This window comes from Gobius niger (genome assembly GCF_951799975.1).
Source record: "Gobius niger genome assembly, chromosome: 1".
NCBI classification, from domain to species: domain Eukaryota; kingdom Metazoa; phylum Chordata; class Actinopteri; order Gobiiformes; family Gobiidae; genus Gobius; species Gobius niger.
In genome coordinates, this window is record NC_136852.1 from 14,189,573 (window position 1) to 14,209,551 (window position 19,979).

The window sequence follows — 19,979 nt, forward strand, 5'->3', positions numbered from 1 at the left end:
AAGCTGCTCGTGTGCTTACAAGCTTACATTAGAGATAATGGTGTTTGATGAGCATTTTTAATAATGTATGCACAAGGTTCTACGTTGTATCTGTTTTCTTAGATTGCTGTTTTTTTCCAAGATAGCTCATGAAAGAAATATTTACCGACTCATCTATTTGTCTTCCCCTCAACACAGCTCATAGACAAAGATTCACTGTTCTCTGTAATATACTGTAAATGTTGGACGTTTCGCCTCTCATCCAAGAATTTGTGGTCAGAGAGCTCACACAAACATTCACCACTGCTCATTCAGCAAACGATTATGGTTGAATTGCATTACATATGATAAAAGTGTGTGGGGATGATGGAAGACATACATTTGACCACACCGCCTTTGCTATGCCCAATCCCGTCTGATCTTGGAAGCTAAGCAGGGAAGAGCCTGGTCGGTACTTGGACGGGAGACCGTTTGGGAACACCAGGAAGCCTGGGGTGAATGCAGTGAGTGAATGAGCAGTTGGTGGTGGTTGGAGGGGCCGATGGCGCAGACTAGTTGCCTCGCTTCCGTCAGTCTACCCCAGGGCAGCTGTGGCGACAACAGTAGCTTACCAACACCAAGTACGGAGTGAATGAATAATGACAACAGTGTAGCGCTTTGAGAAACTTGGTGATACAGGCTTGCAAAGTGCATTACAAGTGTAAGACATTATACCCAAACAATACTCAACCCAACCACAAGAGTCAGTAAAGAAGCAATTAGAGAATTGAATATCATGTCTTGATACGTCCAACATATTTTCTTTGTGAGACAGCACTGAGGCCTGCATGGAAGTGTGTGCTCATCCAGTTCATTACTTTCAGACAACAGTTCAACAGAGAGCAGGATATTGCTAGGGAACCCATGAAAACCAAGGTGGATGATGATCTGTAATCCAAAAATATCACAAAGCGGTGTAAGGAGACAGGCTTAACCCTTTACTAGATGCATTAGGCCAGTGCATCTCCGTCGCTAACACATAGATGCTTCTTTCATGGGAGCTGAGCGGACACAGATAGTTGCTAATGGCCCTTTTGTTACATGACTCCTTTGCTTTCAGCGGCGCTCCATACAGTCCTTTCTTTGGTATTCATTTTTCCCCTCCATTTGGTCTCTCTCTCGCTCTCTTTTTTGCTTGTGTTTTATGTGGACATCATTGGATGCCCTACATTCTACTTGCGGTCGCTCTCGTCAATCACGTGGCAGTTTTGTTGTGAGAAGGTGGGTGCTACAATTGCAGACAACAAGAAGCACTTTTACCGTCATGGCACAGAGAAAGTCATGCTGCGACGCACTTAAAAGCATATGTTTGTTGTGTCATTGTTCTGAGACTGGGCTGTGATTGGCTAAAACGAGGCACATTCAAATGGGATCTAACTTGACTTTCTTTATTGCTTGGACTCAGAGAACTGATCACTGCATCTGAATACCAGAAATAAAGAGTCCACCTCCTGTCTGAGAGCCAATATATTCTCAGTGCCATCACACTCGACCTTCATCTGCATCCAAAATACCGATGAGGAGATATCTCTTCCCCACCTCAGCTCTCCCCTGTGCCCCTCTCTGTCTAGACTGCGGCTCTCCTCCAAAATGTGCTATTTCAGTAAAAGAGTGAGAGGACCCTGAGCAACAAAGATGGGAACACTATGAACAGAAGCGTCTCCAGCTCTGGGAATATGGAGATCTCTGCGCTTTTTGATCATCCCATGTTTGAAATGCTAAAACACCTATAGCTACAGCGACCTTGACAATAAACACTTAAAAGAATGCAGACTATGAGGCTGTAGATTCTAATAAAATGAAATAAAAAACAGAAACCAATAGAGTTTTTTTTTCCCTTTCACCTTCAGCTGTACTTTGAGAAACTTGCTCATACAACCACGCCACGCCACTGGAGACTTGAGCAGCCTGGGGCCTCAGGAAGCTAAGACACTTCAATGATATATGGCTCTTCACTGATACATTAGTCTAATGCGCACACTGTCCTAATGGCAACATCTCTTCATGTCCCATATATGGTCTACTGTATATGGTATGGCTAACACAGGTCTCTGACTTCAAACACATCCTACTTTCAAACAGGGCTCGAGGAAGATCACTCTCTCCTGATCATTTGGAAGTTCAAAGTATCTTACAGGGACTCTGGCTATACGGTTGATAATGTGGCAAAAAGTCGCTGATTAGAATATTTTATGTACAGTATATTGTATATGGATGTGTGAGTGGGAGGATCTAACACATGAGAAAATACAATAGTCATGATCAAAACAAAAATCCAAACAAAGGTGGAGTCCTGTAAAGTCTTCAGTCAGAGATTTGACTTCAGTCATCTGTGCGGCTCCTACTGTATGTTCAGAACAGCAGCTGCTGTCACTGCAGGATCCTGATCTCACACACACAAGCACGTGCGCACACACACACGCAAGCACGTGCACACGCAAGCACGCGCACACAGACACGCACGCACACACACACACACACACACAGAAATGCTCTGGGCTGTGCTTTGAACCTCTCCTGCCACTAAAGAGGCACAGAGTGTGTCTCATAATGATATTATTATATGGCCTTCATACGGTAAAGTGGTTTTATTGGTGTGAAGAAATATGAATATTATAGCTTTCTGAGGCAGTTTAGGGAGTTGCCCGGCTGTCACGGTTCTCTTCTTCAGCTGGATATTTAGACTTACAATTTATCTTAGATCTTAAGTTGGGGAATCTATTGCCTTATTTACCTTTGCCATGATAAGCACTGACATGCTGAGTTCACAGCTGTTTAGTGACAGCCGCAGCGCAAAGCCCTCCACATGACAGCAGTCTTCAGTGCAGCAGTGGTGCAGGTATTTCACACGGAAAGAGGGTCCACCAGCCTGAGCAGAAGAGCCTGATTCAACTGTGGGCTTCCAGGCCTGGGAGGGTGAACAGGGATCTGGATACGTGACCCCCAAATGAGAGCACATTTACTCTCATTCAGACAGTAACAAACTTCTGCACAATTGAACTCCAACACCCTCAAATACCGGCATTAATAATGTTCTGATATTATATACCCCGTCATTATTCACCCTTCTCCATTAACCAGTGTCATGAGGTAAAACACAAGGTTTTAAGATCAGATCTCAGTTTAAGCACTGTAGCAAAGCTAGGTGTTTGAAGTGTCTTTCTGAAAAAATATTCACAGATTAAGCAGCAACCACATGGGCAAAATTAGTCGATCTTTCTTTTGTTTCTAGAAAACCTTGTATTCACACGTCTTTGCCTTCAGCTTTTAAAGAAGAATGATGCTCTCATGACTGGATATGATTGGCTCAGCTCCAGCCAGCAGCATGTGCCAGTTCAGGTCTCAGCTGTGGAGAGCGTTGGGGGCGTTCACTGTTCAAAACCTTTCTATTTCCTGAATTAAAAAGATAACCATTCTTTGTCATTGCATTAAATAATATATGAAAATAGATTCATATTTAATTAGATTTTGTGTCTGAACTCTGTCAGAGTGCAGCCGCAGTAGAGAGGGCGACATGGCTGTCTTTATATCTTGACAAAGCACACATGGATCGATCACTTGTATAATGTAGATCAATGGTTCTGGCCGACGTGCATGTTTTTTTTCTTCAATGTAAAATCCTCCATCTCTCCCCTACAATAGCAAATGCACCATTGTGGTCTTCGCAAACTACCATTCTCTTGTTTTGCGAGCAAAACAAAATGTGTATTACTTTTGATTACATGGGAATGATTGTCTTTTTGAGGAGTCATTTGCACATTGTTTTGGCAAAGTTTGACATCAGAATCCCTCCCTGATGCAGCCCTCTTTCATGCATGGTTGTAAAGCTGGATTTAAGCTTCTCCCTGTTTCTAGTTTGACTTTTCCTGTGCCATTTTTCTGCTTAATGAACGGCAGAGAAGTCATTTTACACAATCATGCATTTATGCACTTATTTACATTGTGTCTTGTTTCAAAAATACATCAGACCATGCAACATCTTATGAATATGTATGACGCTCTCCAGGTATGAAAAGTGCCACTGGAATTTACATTTTGTTGCATAAAGTGTCAGTAATTACAATCTGCCAGTAAGGACAGCGGCTCAGGTGTAAAATATAAAGCATGTTACTTTTTTCCTTCTGTCTAAGGCACATTTGATTAAAACCATTTGTATATTTAGATATACACACGTTAAAGGTCCAACATCATGCATTTTCAGTTTCTTTCATAAACAGCTTATATAAACAAATGCTTAATAGCAGGTGCACTGGCCGTAGCGAAGAAGTTTGAATAACGGATTGTTGAAGTTAATCACTGAAATGATCAAGTGACTGTACTGGGATTACAAATGGACACACAAAAATGGGTCTATTCAGTACACCTTGGGCTCTTTAAATTATATTGCAAACATATAGGTTGACATGTCCGGTTTTGAGGCTGAATGAAGACTGACAGCAGTGCAGGACCACCTGCACACTCTCGAACACAATTAAATCCCTGATGTTTTCATAAGAGGAATTACAGGTTTGAACACACGGAGGAGGCATGTTTGGCGTGTTGCCATGAGCTGAGGGCAGAGGAGAAGGGGAAACATGGTAAAATGGCTAGTTCAGGGTCATAAATGCAGTGTTCCTGCCAGACAAAGGCAATCATATGGGTTGTTGAAGCCTTTATCAGATCGAGAGACAACATGGCGAAATGCACTTTTTTTTCGGACCCGGCCCAACCTGACCCTAAAACGATGGGTTTCAATTTGCCGACCTGAACACACATACATCAAAAACACGCCTGGCTGTCACGCAAACGGGAAGGCGTCACGTGACCACGAGTTTACTGTGGAGAAATGGCGCGTTGTTTTGTTTTGTTACTGAGTTGCTGAGGACATGTTTGAAATCGCCTATGGACTTGGAAACGAGGAGCAGAAACTATCACGAGGCTTTACTTACCCCACATCATGAACAACTCATTCTGTCAAACTAAATGGGAGTTTTGGAACTTAAGTGGCCCAGGAGCAGCGTTCCTATACCTGAGAAGCTTGTCTCTCTTCAGCTCTCTAAGAAGGTCTCTCCTTATTATTTTATCTTTGCCTTGGTTCTTGCTGATGCATTATAGAGAAAGCATTTGTAGAGAAAGACAGAAAGAAAGATATACCCAACAGGAATTGAACCCATGCAGGACCTCCTAACTATGAGGCGACTGTTGCCAAAAGCCCACAAAACAGTTCACAGTTTTGGAGTTGCTATGACCCAGCTGTCTCACCATCAGTTCAAAACGTTTACTTGCTGCTGCATCATATAAAAGAAAAATAAATGGCCACACATGGAGATAAAACCCTTTGCAGCTTTGAAGATAAGTTGAGTGATAATTCATCAAACGTCTAACTTCTTATCATGTTCCCATTTCACCAAAACCGAGATCTTTGGGAGGGCAAATGTACAATCTCGATAACAAGAAATGAGAATTCATGTCAGTTTAGCAGATAAAATCTTTTGGAAATAGCATGTCTTTTGTAATTACTTCAAGAGAAAATGGCATCGGGAAGTGTCTATTATTATTCCATGCCTCGAGTTCCTTCTGTAAAAAGTCATCATCTCAACCAGGAACTTGGTCCAGTTAGCGGACTCTAATAAACTCCTCATGGCAGATGTTTCTCTAGGGCAGAGGCACCAAATAAAACAATGTGAGGATGGAAGAGAGCAGCCCGGAGCGAGGAGAAAACAGGAAGTGCTACCGATTGTTCCACAGCCAAAGAAATGAGACCATTTTTCAGAGCACTTGTGAAACAGTGTGTAGGCCAGCGCTAATATGCTGAAAAAAGGTTGGCCGTGAAGAGCTAGCGTGGCAGGATTACTCACGTGGATCTCCTGCGACTCTACTGTAGTTGACACAGCTTATCCCGGCCACAAACATGACTTGTGCTCTGACGCCATAGGACCAAAAGGCACCAGGATTTCAACACCACTACAGCCTCACCCACTCCTACGTTCGATTTAAAGCTACTCATTCTAAGTTTGTTGTCGATCTAATCACGATCTTTTATCACTCAAACCCGAAAGATGTCCTCTCAAATATCCACATAAACTTTATAACATCTCTAACTATCAATTTTTCAGGGACAAGGCTCCAGTCCTGACAATGTCCTCGCATGTACAGCCTCTGCCCGGGCCCGGATCGTGCACCAGGGTGAGAGATTTCGGCTGTGTGCTGCAGGTTACCGTTTTTTTTCCTAGGGTTTCTGTGGGTGGGAAAAAAAACTGTCCGCAGGTTTATTGTAGAGCTATTTCAGATTCAGACACAGTGATAGAAAGGGGGAGAGAAGCCTGCACAATCAAATTATTTAATTTTGCCAAACAGATGACCCTCGCCTTTCACAGAACAGCAGCCGCCCTCACCACCAATGACACACGTTTACTGCAATAATCCTCCACATAGCTATCCGTTTGAAGAACAATCCCACAATCCGAACTCGGCTGATCTCTGCACGAGTGTGGAATGATTGACAGTTGTGCTGCGTGACATTTCATTAAATAAAAACATGAGCTATGTCCTATATGAAAGTATAAAACAGGTCAGGCCGCGTTAGAGCCACAGAAGCATCTGAAAGTCTGAGTATGGGAAATCTATGAACTTCTGGCAAAATTACTCACTTTTGTTGACATTTTACAAGAACAAAAGTTAAGCCCACATGGCTACTTTGCATAAGATCTGCTGTTTATTTAACACATCATTTTGACATTTGTGCAGTCGCTCAGATTATATTTGTGCTGTTGGTAAGTAATAATATTAAATGTGCTGCAGTGCAGGAGGATATGGAGCGTAGATTGTACGACGTAACTTCCTGGTCGTTCCCTCCGCTGGGTTAGGAAGGTTCAGGTGGTCCTGACGGGCAGAAGGAGCAGCTGAAGCTCTCGTTCCTACAAAAGGTTCCTCAAGGTTGACCTCATGGTGTCGGCCTCAAAGGTTAAGGAGAAACGAGCTATCTGCTATCTGGCCACTTTTTAGATGCAGCCTATGACTTGCTGGTGCCATTGTTTCCTTCCTTAAAGCAGAACTAAGTAACTTGTTTACCTTAATAAATCCTTTTTGTAGTCCCTCTGGGGGAAATACAAGTGTTCATGGGATGATTTGGGGGGGGGGGTGTCTTTCATCTCCCCCCGGGGCAATACACAGTAATCAAATCAAGAAGAAGAAGCTGACAGGCTAACGGGCAAAGCTAACTGCGGGCTAGCACCACTTAAACAGTATTTACAGACAAAGTTTGAGTGAAAAAAATAATCTCCATTGTAAACCCTCGCTCCCTTTGTCTTTTCCGTCAGCGTATTTATTCTCACGGACAATTAATGAGTAAAAAAAAAAAAATACATGCTACGATGCCTCCAGTGGCGCTTATGGCCTCTAGGGGCATGAGTTACTTAGTTCTGCTTTAAGTCTAAAGTTATCGCAGGGGATTTGAGTTTTACTTGATCACCACTGTTATGCATCAATGGAGCATTCTTTTCTTTTTTCTTTTGATATTCTGCTTATTATTTTGAGAGGTGTTGTTTTCGTAAGTTGGCGTTGCTAAGTTTTGAAGAGATAAATGCCTTCCAACTAAAGCAAAAGGTTTAATTGGATGACTTACTGGTTTTAACTTTTGCAAATTGCAGCCAGTAAAAGTTTGTTTGCTTAGAATTATGTAACAACAATCCTTTGTAGGCAAACAGAAGCATTAATTTTGTTCACTGGACGATCTAAACCACAGCCGCGCTAAACATTTTCTGCTCGTAACATGACTCCAGGGTGTTTCAGCGCAGGTAATATCTGCTTTTGCACAATCAAACTACACAACAAACATCAACATCAAAAAGCAGCAAGGTGGAAAGTGCGTGAGCATTGTCGAAGCATGTGTGCAATGTTCAACAAGACAAATGATTATGAGGGAGCACAGGCCACTGAACTCTGTGCTATAGTGCTAGGAGGTAGGTATTTCCAAGAGTACGAACCAAACATGCTTTCAAACTTGCTAACAAAAATACACTGTCTCAAGACCTCATTCTTTACAAATCCTTATCATTGGAAATGTTTATCTTTCTTTTGTTTGTCTGAAGGTGCAGGAAACAAGCTCAAGTCAGTCAGCAGGCAATGGGTATTCGGTGTCTTGCATTGTAAGACCGCATACATTTCAAGAGCTGCTAAAAAGAGAGAGATTATATAAAAAAATAACTTAAAGGAACAGGCCACCGTTTTTCCATACTGAAATATGAGCTTAGACGAGTTGACGCGTACCTGTCTGGTCTTTGTGCGTGCCCTCAGTCTCGCAAAAAGACCAAAGATGTTGTTAGCATTTGGCCTCTCTCAGTATATTCCCATAGCTCCAAACGGGGGTGAAGTTGGAAGCAACCACGCTCTTCCACGGGCACGCACAAAGACCAGACAGGTGCGTATCAACTTGTCTAAGCTCAGGTAAGAACATATCACAGTATGGACGAACTGTGTGCCCTCATTCACGCAAAAAGACCAAAGATATTGCTAGCATTTGGCCTCCCCCAGTATATTCCTATAGCTCCAAACGGGGTGAAGCTAGAAGCGACCAAGCTCTTCCACGGACACGCACAGAGAGGTATGTATCAACTCGTCTAAGCTCAGGTAAGAACATATCTCAGTATGGAAAAACCGTGGCCTGTTCCTTTAATATTACATTTATCTGCCACTGTAACCTGCGAACGGAAATTAATTCAAGCAACACTAGGGGCTGGTATGTTTTGCAAATGGTCAGCATTTCTACAGCCTCATTTGTGAACCGCACTTTTTGTAATTTTCTTAGTCTTTAGGGATTGGGATGCGCATATTGGATCCTGTGTTATACAATCATAAATAGAAGTCATAGTGTGCATATACGAAGCTAAGACTGCCGCATACTTTTGCGTATGTTAGGGAACCCTATAGAACAGCATTAGGTGGGCAAACATTATGTTAATAGCATTAATAAAGTATATACATTCAAGCATTTTACAGCATCAATGAATAATGCTACACTCTACCGTTTTCTCAATGGATATGGATTAAAGTTGCATAGGGCTAATACCCAGTAAGTGTTGGGGTTTGTTTGAGAAAGCTTCTTGTCACATTTCCCTGCATAGTGCATCCTTGTTCCTTTTGTTATGTTGGTTTAAAGCTGCAGAAGACAGCTCACAGCGGGTCTCACCTCTATCTGTAGCGCTCTGGTGTAGTGGGACTCAACATGAAGACCGGCGCTCAGGACTCAAACCGCCAATGAGAGGGAAGGCTTCAAAACCTGCAAAGAGAGAATAGCGGGAGGTCAGAACAATTTTCAAAGCATACGGCGTTAGCCTTCAAAAGCAATAGGTGATTATGTTGCATTCATACTAACTTCGCCAGAGGTTGGAAGTTCATTGACTCGCACTACTGGCAATGCATGCAGCATGTTGTGTCATTGGGAATCACACTTGCCTCCGATTAAGATTTCTACCTCTCCCACCAAGAGTCATTAATTCAAGTACAGCATCGAATGAAAAACAGCAACAACAAATATAGCAGAACAAATGTATACATTATATGAGAAAATCCCTCAGGGAACTTGATTACTTAAAGAGATAGTCTGTAAGTGTGCAAAATGAGGAGAGGTATAGTAAAATTTGAAAGTGAATAATCAAATTTATCCCATCTTTAACCATAAATCCCTTCTTCAGGTCAGCACACACTATATGATTTTTCCAGTCTTAAATGATTTTTATAAAGAATGGGGGTTTACACTACACGACTGGATTTAGTGTGATTATAAAACATCTGGGCTTTCACACATAAAGACTGAGAATCGTAAGAGCGAACTCACTACACGATTCTGTCAAAGAGCTGATGTTTTAGAACGCAGCGCGTCTGTTCTCTCTGCCACTTCATTTCTCCTCCGGCTTCAAAAACTGACACCAGATCAGATAATATAGGCCTCTGTTTGTGAGGGAACGTGCGCGTCTCCCGATTGGTCAACAGTGTCAACAGAGTCATGTGATCACTGTCACAACAACGCAGTTCAATGCTGCTGCAGGCTACTGCTACTACGAGCCTTCAACTTGGCTATAGTTCTGTCAAAATGGAGATAAACGTCAGCGATAGGAAGATGCGGGACATATATCAGTGGATTAAAAAAAAAAAGGAGACGGACCATCAGCCCCGAGGCGGACGAGACGGAGAGAAGCTAACGGAGAAAAGTAGCTGGAAAGTTCGTGTCCAAACTCGGTAAGTGCTGCGGTTCAACTCTGTTTGCGGTTGAAATGTAGCTGGAAAAGGTCGAACTTTTGGTGTGGCCATGAAATGAGTTGTTTGTGCCGCTGTTTTGACAGAGAAATGAAAAGGGAAGCGCTGTGGTGTTTCTCTGTCTTTATTTCGCTCTGTCATTGGCCGCAGCATTCTGTGTGTTCGCTTTGGGGACGGTCAAATCACCCACGTTTCTCCTGTGCATCCAAAATTGGGCGTATAAATGAAATATTTAGATTTCCTGTGACTGAGGGTTTAGTCGCGTCTGACTGCTGCTCACACTACACGATTGGAACGTCCAGTCATGACCCCCCACACTACGCGACCCGACTCTGTGCAACTGCCTGAAAATTACTGACTGAAAATTAGAGCAAAATCGGGCATAAAAGTTGTGTAGTATGTGCAGACCTTTCGTTTATGCAAAATGAGGAGAGCAGGAACAGAATTTTCAAAAGTAAACAATCAAGCTCCTCCTCCTCCCTCCTGATTGGACCTGGCAGGCTGGTTCACAAAAAAGCTCGTCTCATTGGTCGAGGCGGGAGGATACTAGACTCTGAATAGTTGCTGATATCCGGGAAGGAGGGACTTTAAGTAATAATATATGTAGGGCTGAAACAACCAATCAATTAATCGACGACTAATCGATTATTGAAATAGTCGACAACTATTTTAGTAGTCGATTAATCGTTTTCTGGTTCACACAGACTCAAATAGAGCAAAACTGACATGAAAATGTAGTATTTTTTGATGAAAACCTACTTTGTTTTTATAATTATGGTCTGTAGTGTTTTGTACACTGTAAATTTCTTGAATATCTGTCTGTGTCTCATCCAATCAGAAAGCAGAATTAGCCTAAAACAAACACTCACTTTAAGCTTACTCCATCAATATGTCCTCAAGCTGTGCCACTTTAGCGCTATGTGATGAAAAAAATAAAATTTTCCTACACAATTCACAGCCAAGTGATTAATCGATTAATCATAAAAATAGTCGTTAGATTAATCGATTAGAAAATAATCGTTAGTTGCAGCCCTAAATATATGTATATATTACAATTTACACTGCATCAAAATGCAAGACCAGTTGGTTGATTTGTAAAACATTTAGATTTCCAGACTGCCACTTTAAGTAAGTGCAGCCTTTGTGATTTGATTAGATTGTAATGAAATGTAAAGCCCAACATAGGTGAAGATCCCGACGCAAGGACACAAGGCTGGTGACAAAGCAATAACATAAAGCAATAACATCCTGCACCAAGACTTAAGTGCATTGTAGGTTTGATGCTCTATTTTCTCTATTTAAAGTCAAAGTCATGGCTCTAAATTAAGATATCAAAACGGCTGTTATGTTCATAGTCGCATAAAAGCATGTACCGCCTACACTGAAGCTACGTCGTTTGGCACCTCAGAATGTGGGCACTGATGCAAACATTATGTCACTTCTTTGCACGACCATCTAACATGGATCAAAGTGCTATCAGATGGGAGGTGACAGACCATACTTTTGGTGCTCTAGTCAAAAAAGTACAAAGTGCACACGCCGAGAAATAATACGCTGACACTTCTGCAGTGGATTTTCCGGCGAACTGAGTTTATTCCAGCTAAATGCATGACATGGAAAGGGCGTTGTTGAGGAGACATAAAGTGGTAGAGCAGCCGTTGTTTGAGACATAACTATAAAGGCATCACTGCAATACACACAATAAGGACGGCAGCTTATTGACGGAGTTTGTGAAATTATTCAGAAGTGCCAAGGGTTGAACTGCAGCTCGACAAGGATAAAATGGATGTGGCGGTGACAGTTGAAATTAATGTCAGTTTAGATCTGAAAAGAAAACACCCACTGCTATCATAATATATAGCATAGAGTACACAGCCATGATAGAAGACTGTGGTAATTATATTTATCCACCTAATTGTCTGTGCTCGAGAGGACGAAGGCATTTTAGCTCTGCACTTGTTTCAGAAGCTCAGCATCAAAACAGTAAAAGGCACGAGAGGATTCCGCCGTGCGGTATATGTGAGGATGTGCCTTTATGATGAAGTCCCCAGTGGAAAGTAAAGCTGGATTTAATGGAATTCCCTCTTCCACAATGTTTTTAATGGCTTTGTGCAGTCACGGTTCCATTTCAAAATACCAGAGTTTTAAATGAGGATTGGGAAATATATTATGAGCGATATTCAGTCTTCAGTTCCCCATCCAAGCAGCATCCGTGACCTTAGTCAAAAGTTGAGAATGTAGTTCTGCAAAAGCAATGCCAGTTAAGCTCTTACCGAGCCTTAACCGAGAACGCAGAACGAGGAGACGATGACCAGCTATTTGACATACGGAAGCTTGTAATTTGTTTAGGGATAAAATAAAGTTTATTTACAGATTCAACATGACAGCAGCAGACGCGACGCCATCTTTCGATCAAGCTTTTGACCGTGCTCGAAAGTTTAGAGCAGGTAAGTCATACGTCATCGGATACGATGATACAATTGGCTATGGCTACGTGCAGACACATATGATAGACATTCGCAGCGCCCAGTAAACGGATATGGACAATTGTAAACCACACCTCTCCTACGAAAAAATGAATTGGTGGTCATTAGGCGAAATATCACTTGTGATGTTAGTCTAGCGTTAGCCAGGCTAGTAAAACCCCTCACCACACGCTTTATACACTTTTCTCACTAGTTCACACGGGTTCTCCCTTATGCCTGGTGTACACTGTGCGATTCTATTTGTGTCTAAGATTATAGAGTTCGGGAAATTCCACAGTTACCATGGAGATCCGCCATCTTTGCATCTGTTAGCATACATTTCCATAGACTAACATTAGCTAAAAACTGTTTAAAAAGTGGAGAAAAAAGCTGTGGAACAACTCCGTTAGCTGCAGAGTTACTGCTGGTAAATACATCTAACACACTGTAGTGTCCAAGTGTTTTAATGTGAAAATTGTACTAAACATAAATCTGCGAAAAACAGTGAGGCCATTTTGTAGACCTTAGCTTTCAAATGAGGCGTTACACTGGCCTAAAGGCTGTAAACTCGCAGGTCCAGAAGCTTTTCGATTTGGGTAAAGCCGAACTGGAGATAATGCACTCGGTTCAGGGGGAGATGTCCAAAAAAGATGTCATTTCCCTTTAATGTATCATTATGCATCCCAAAAATGTACTGCATGTACTTTACTATAATTCATGACTGAATTACGCATGCGTAGGGTGAAAACATGAGCAACCAGATTGAGAAAACTTGCACGGATTTGATGGTGGCTTCTTTTATTTTTAAACACTTGTGTCCCCTGCCTCCATTTCTTTACCCTTTGATAGATCCCCAGCCTCATTTTCAGTACCTTTTGTGGCATAAAGCTGCATCAAGCCTGTAATGCGATATCCAGAGGAGCGATGGGTGCATTGTGTAACACTTTACCTAATTGATACTCAGAGCACTTACACTTGTCCCATTCATTTATGCACAGCCTCACGCACCGCATTAGGGAGCGTTCCATCACTCAGACAAGGGCACTTATAGCAAACACACCCAATGGCGAACTTTAGCTATTTCAGATTATTTCACCAATTTAAGGAAAATTCCCACCTCGTCTTTGAACATTGCTCTAAAAACGTCCGCCTTCTTGCCAAAACCTCAACCTCGCGCCACTTGATATATTGCATGACAAAAGCTATTGGTATTCCGTTCGCTTTTGTTCTATATTTGGCTTGACTTTTCTCCGCTCAGCTACGTTAGATTGTGCCGGATTGACCTGTCAGTGAGCTCGCGCCCTGGATGCGCGTGTTTCTGTATAGTTGCGAGTCCGTGCGTATTGGAAGAGACAAGAGGCGCGGATTGTGAAGCAAAAAGCAGTGGCGTGTGCGGGATTTGACTGCCAATCTCCCCGCGTTAACCCACTTTTGAACTTATGGCAGATGAAACAGTGGGAGTGGGGAAAAGCTATTCCTCAGAGGCCCCCGTGATTAAAACAAACACACCGGCGCGCTCGGATTTCTGACCTGTTGTCAAATGTTTGATTACTGTCAACGGGAAACGCTTTGAAATGCGCTGCCTCTCCACTCTTCACATCTCTGTCCCCGGCGTCCACCACAACACCTCGCACTTTCATCCAAACACCACTTTTTATTCAAGGGCTTTTCTCGCAGTTATGAAACTTTCATCTTTTAGCTTTTGTTCTTCATTCACTTTCAAGGCTTCCTCTGTAAACTTGTGCAGTGTTGCTTCAGGATGATGATTATTTTCATTATATGGAGTTCATTTTATATTGACAAGGTGCAGGAGCAGGGCCACACCTCAACCAACCATTACCTTTCTGATTCTTCTGCTCCGCCCTAACCAAGAGCATTTTCTCAGCTTTACCCATTACAAAAAGCTTACAGCCGATAGGCCAGTGGAACGCCTCATTTAAAACCTATAAAACTCATCTACACATCTTTTCCTCTGCGTTGTTGCTGCATTGTCGTCACTTCTTTTCATTGCTTTTTTTCTTTTTCTTTTTTTTTTTTTTTTTTTAAGTTTTTCCTCATTTTTCTGTTAATCTTTTGTGGCATTTTTGCTGCTTTTTTGACACATTTTTATCATTTTTTTATCACTTTGTTGTCAAATTTTTATCACATTTTTATCACATTTTTGTCACATAAAAAAAATCACCAATTTTTGTCAAATTTTTATCACATTTTTGTCACATTTTTGTCACATTTTTATCACATTTTTATCACATTTTTGTCACATACATTTTTTCAACCAATTTTTGTCACATTTTTATCACATTTTTGTCACATTTTTAACACATTTTTGCCACATTTTGTTACTTTTTCGTCACATTTTTGTCACATTTGTATTAAATTTTTATCAATTTTTTGTCACTTTTTTGTCACATTTTTATTGCATTTTTGTCAAATTTTTATCACTTTTTCGTCACATTTTGCTACTTTTTCATCACATTTTCGTCACTTTTTTTAATCACTCTCTTGTTTCTATGTTCATCCTCGTTTTCATGTCATTTTGACAAAGAAAAGGTGTGGTATGTGAAGAACTATCCTTTATGAGTTAGGCATTAACTGATGATAGAGTTTGTTTACAACGGAAGAAATCATAAATGTTAATATAAATGTCTTTGGACTGAAGTTGTTTCTAGAAGAATGCATCTCATAACAAACAAGGTACAAGCCATTGCTCACATTTAACCGTATATACACGGGGAAACAAAGCTGGGTACATTTCTTTGATAAATCATTCATTTCAGTTCAGTTCATCTTTGATCAGATCTTGGCCTCCCTCAGGTCTGTCATATTTTTTTTCTACTCTTAAACCTGGACACGTCACACAATAGCCTGCGTCGGCCTTTGCTCATGAAGCATGAAAATGAGCCGGACAATGATGCAACTCACCAAACAACACAACAACAAAGTCTGAACTGGATGAAGCGTGGAAACAGCTTTCTCGGTTCTCATCTCTTGCTTTCTATACCTGATTCAGTTCAAGTAGGACTCTCTAAAGTGGAAAATAAGAACTGACAAAGACTAATGTTTTTGGTAAATATTGAAACATTACAAAAACATTCTAAACCCTGAGTCAAACTTGTGCTGAGACGTGCGGAAAGTTTGTAAAAGAAGTTTTGCCGAGGGCTATTTCTGTAAGCAAAAAAATAACAACAAATCCCATAGAATCATATTACTTTACAGATATTCGAAGTTCGGTACAAGCTGAAGAAATATAACTTCATATGAGACCACAAATTAGTTTACGCACAATTTACAAGTGTTAATTCCAGCGTCTCTGCCATATAATACAGATCAGTGCGTTATATCTGGCACATGTAGACCTGATGTAAATCTGATATTCTGCCTCCAAGCAAAACGGGGAGGTCGTTCTTCACAGACTTGACAGATTTACTGTATATCTCTGTAAATACGTATTCTTGCGTGGTTTCTTCTACGTCTCACCCTGCGTTTCCCTTCTTCTGATGCGCTATAATTATCTGGTCATCATCATCATCAAAATCATTCTGTTCTCCTCATTATAGACCCATCTGCTCGGCCGTGCTCTGCAGCTCTCCTCCAAAAAAAACCCCCAAAAAAACACCCCAGATCTGGCGACGACTACACACAAGCTACACAAACACACACACACACACACTTTCACACGCACAACCTCCCTGCCTTTCTCTGGCCCCGTGCTGTCTCATCGCTGAAGCCACTCGAGTGCCCCACACCACACTGCTACTGGTGCGCTGGTAATTATGTGGAGAGAGGGAGAAAGACGCCGGGCCTGGAGATCTCGAGAGATCCACTGCGGGATGTAAAAGATATCAGGAACTCAGGGAAGTAACCATCCAGAAAACTGACGTCTATTGTAGCAATGGTGTTGTGCTGTGCTTTGTTCAGGCATTTTAACCTCTTTGACCCCCTCCCTTAAAGGAACAGGCCACCGTTTTTATATACTGAGATATGTTCTTACCTGAGCTTAGACGAGCTGATGCGTACCTGCCTGGTTTTTGTGCGTGCGCTCAGTCAACGACCAAAGATGCTGTTAGCATTTGGCCTCTCCCAATGTATTCCTATAGCTCCAAACGGGGGTGAAGTTGGAAGCTACGACGCTCTTCCACGGGCACGCGCGAAGACCAGACAGGTACGTATCAACTCATCTAAGCTCAGGAAAGAACATATCTCAGTATGGAAAAACGGTGGCCTGTTCCTTTAACCAAGTGAATTTTCTTCAGTTCAGCTTTACCCAAATCTAATAGGTTACAGCCTATAGGCTAGTGTTACGCCTACAAAACTGATCGAAATGAATCATTTTCCTCACGTTGTTGCAGTTTTCAGCACTTTTTTTGGTCACTTTTCTGTTACGCCTATACTATAGTAACGTGTTTACCTTAATAAATCCTTTTCCCTGTGGGGGTAATGCAAGTGTTCATGGGATGATTGGAGGTTCTTTCATCTCCCCCTGGTGTCTCTGGCCAGAAAACCACAATTGCAACTTGACTACCACCGGACCGGAGCAACCAATACACACTAATGGAATCACGAAGAAGAAGAAGCTAACAGGCTAACAGGCAAAGCTAACTGTGGGCTAGCGCCACTCAAACTGTATTTACAGCCATGTGTCTCCATTGTGTAATTAGATGTACAATATCCCTCTCTCCCTTTGTCTTTTCTGTCAGCGTAGTATTTACTCTCCAAGACAATAAGATAAAAAATCGCAACTTGCTACGACACCTGCAGTTGCGCTTATGGCCTCTAGGGGCAAGAGTTACTTAGTACTGCTTTAAAGAAGCTTATAGACAATTGAAAAAGTGGAAAAGAATCGAGTAAACATCTATCAGCCCATGGGCAGCTTGCTAGAAATCCCAACTCTGCATAAATTGTATCATTATGAGACTCAAAAACTAAAAGACAAAACGATAAATGTTTGAACAAAAGGTCAATACTATGAGCAGCCAGCCAGAATGTGTTGTAAAAAAGTCACTCGTTCTTCAGGATACTTCAATAGAGGATTTAAATGCTGCAGCAAATGTACAAATATGACAACGCTAATTTAGTATATGCCGGTAGTTTTGACATGGAAACACAAAAAGAGACATATCTCGAATTAAAATGTCATAATGTTTTCACTTTACAGACTCGATGTCAACAGTCTGCCTTTCACAGTCACACATGCTATATCAACATGAAAAAAATAACTCGAATAGCTCAAGGAAATGTCTCATTCTTTATTTATCCTCCTTTGATATGGCAACAGAGGATGTCTAAATATAAATTAAACCGAATAACCCACTGAAGCCACATCTAATAAGATTGATTGATTAAGAGAGTATAGAATGAGTTAATATATTCTTTTTTCTGATGTGTCACTCTGCAGCTTTATGTTCAAACACAAAAACACGTCAATTACTGCGCAAAAATCCCTCTCAAACACAATATTTCCCTTTTAAATCCTAAGAACGACAGATGCACTCTCACTTTCTCCTCTCTGTGTGATCTGGTCAGCACTCTCCATGTTATGACACTCCTAACACATACTTTATATGCCCAGTGCACTTAAGAACACTTACATCCTCCCTCGAGTGTGCCACACCATACTGTAAAGTACACGGTCAGTCACTATGGTCACTCTCACTCACGGGTAATAAGGGATTACAACAGTCAGGGACACATAGGAACAGAAAGAGATTTTATTTTTTTCCTTTCCACTGCAGAGTCAAATTTTTTTCGATCTCAGTCAACATACCAAGACAAGACATATCCTCATCCACATATCCACGATCCTCTACCAACAAACCTGTTGATGTGTATAAAGTTAATGAGACCTGTGTTTAAACAGAGACCAGTACCAGCAGTTTCTTATGAGCAATAATTAGTTTGGTAGCTGTAGATTAACACAGTACTAAGTAAGTTGTTTACCTTAATAAATCCTTTTTGTAGTCCTTCTGGGGTAATACAAGTGTTGATGGGATGGTGTCTCTGGCCAGAAAACCACACTTGTATAGTGTGTGTTTGGTCGGAGGCCCCAATACACACTAATGGAATCACGAAGAAGAAGCTAACAGGCTAACAAGCAAAGCTAACTGAAAGTTTGCTGATCATCACTGTCTGTCTTGTCCCACTGTAATTTCAGTGATCACACTTGGGACGTCGTTGCTATGAGATGAGATTGTTAACCACAGCCCTGCAGCTCAAATTAACTAAATTGGGGCCAAAGATACAAAACTAACACCTCACTTCCTTGCTGCGAGACAAGCTAAGAATATCCCAGACAGATCGCACAGAGCCATATGGCAATGCAGCATTTACTTGTGCAGACGCACAGGCATACAGCTCCAGCTGTGCAGGGGATTAGAGATTAGAAGGGAAAACCAGGGTGAATCGACCAAAACACACCGTACATAAAGACCGGCACATGGATACATCTTCAGACATTTAACCTATATAAGAACATAAATAAGCTCGTGGGCAGTTGGCTCTTTCATGGATGTTACGTGGAGGAAATGCTCTGCCCGATTGCTGTACAATGGTATAATACCACAGATGTTTTGATACAGCTCATCAGCTCAACTTGACTTCCTGCTGTAAACAATTTATTTGTAGGACACTGGGAGATTTGTGGGAAAACGAGGCAGGGCATGTTGTGCAGTGACTAGAGTGGTTAGTGCTTATGTGCAATGAGTTTTTTCTGTGTTTTTGCTGTCTTGGATAAAAAGGAAAACATTATGTTCAATATTTATAGAACCAAAGCAAAATGTCACATCACTACATTGCATAGATATCACTTAATGCTGATATGTTCTATGGACGCCTTGGTTATGAGTTTATGTAATTCTTGTCCTTCCAACGCAATTATGTTCTCTTTTGGTTCAGCACCTTATTTTAAGTGTGCAAGTAACAGTTTCAATTGTCTGTATTGAATGTAAGATTCAGTGGTTGCCTGACAATATCTGGCCTTCCAACTAAATGACAAATTGTCAGCCTCCATCATTTCCCAAATCATTTCTGTGGCTAGAATGAGATTTTTGTTCTGCCTTCCAAACAGTGCTGCATATTTAGATTATCACGCCCTCAAACAAATCACAAGTCTTGTTACAACCAATAATCATCTTGCGTCTAAGTGCTTTTTTCTCCTCCTTCACAAAAAACCTTAAACTATGACTCAGAGAGGAATGATAAGAGGATGACTTGAAATTGTGTATCCAAAGCATTTCTTGTAGACTGCAGGCAGGATAGATGCAATGT

At 41.4% G+C, this 19,979-nt stretch overlaps 1 protein-coding gene across 2 annotated transcripts in view; it reads right to left on the reverse strand.

Annotated features, from left to right (window-relative positions):
* The window catches only part of LOC306976265 (leucine-rich repeat and fibronectin type III domain-containing protein 1-like protein), a 173,314-nt gene that overhangs the window by 80,024 nt on the left and 73,311 nt on the right, over positions 1-19,979 (reverse strand). For both annotated transcript variants that reach the window (XM_079574173.1, XM_079574172.1), the window contains exon 2: positions 9,185-9,274. The gene's annotated coding sequence lies outside the window, so the exon portion shown is untranslated. The remainder of the gene's footprint in view (positions 1-9,184; positions 9,275-19,979) is intronic.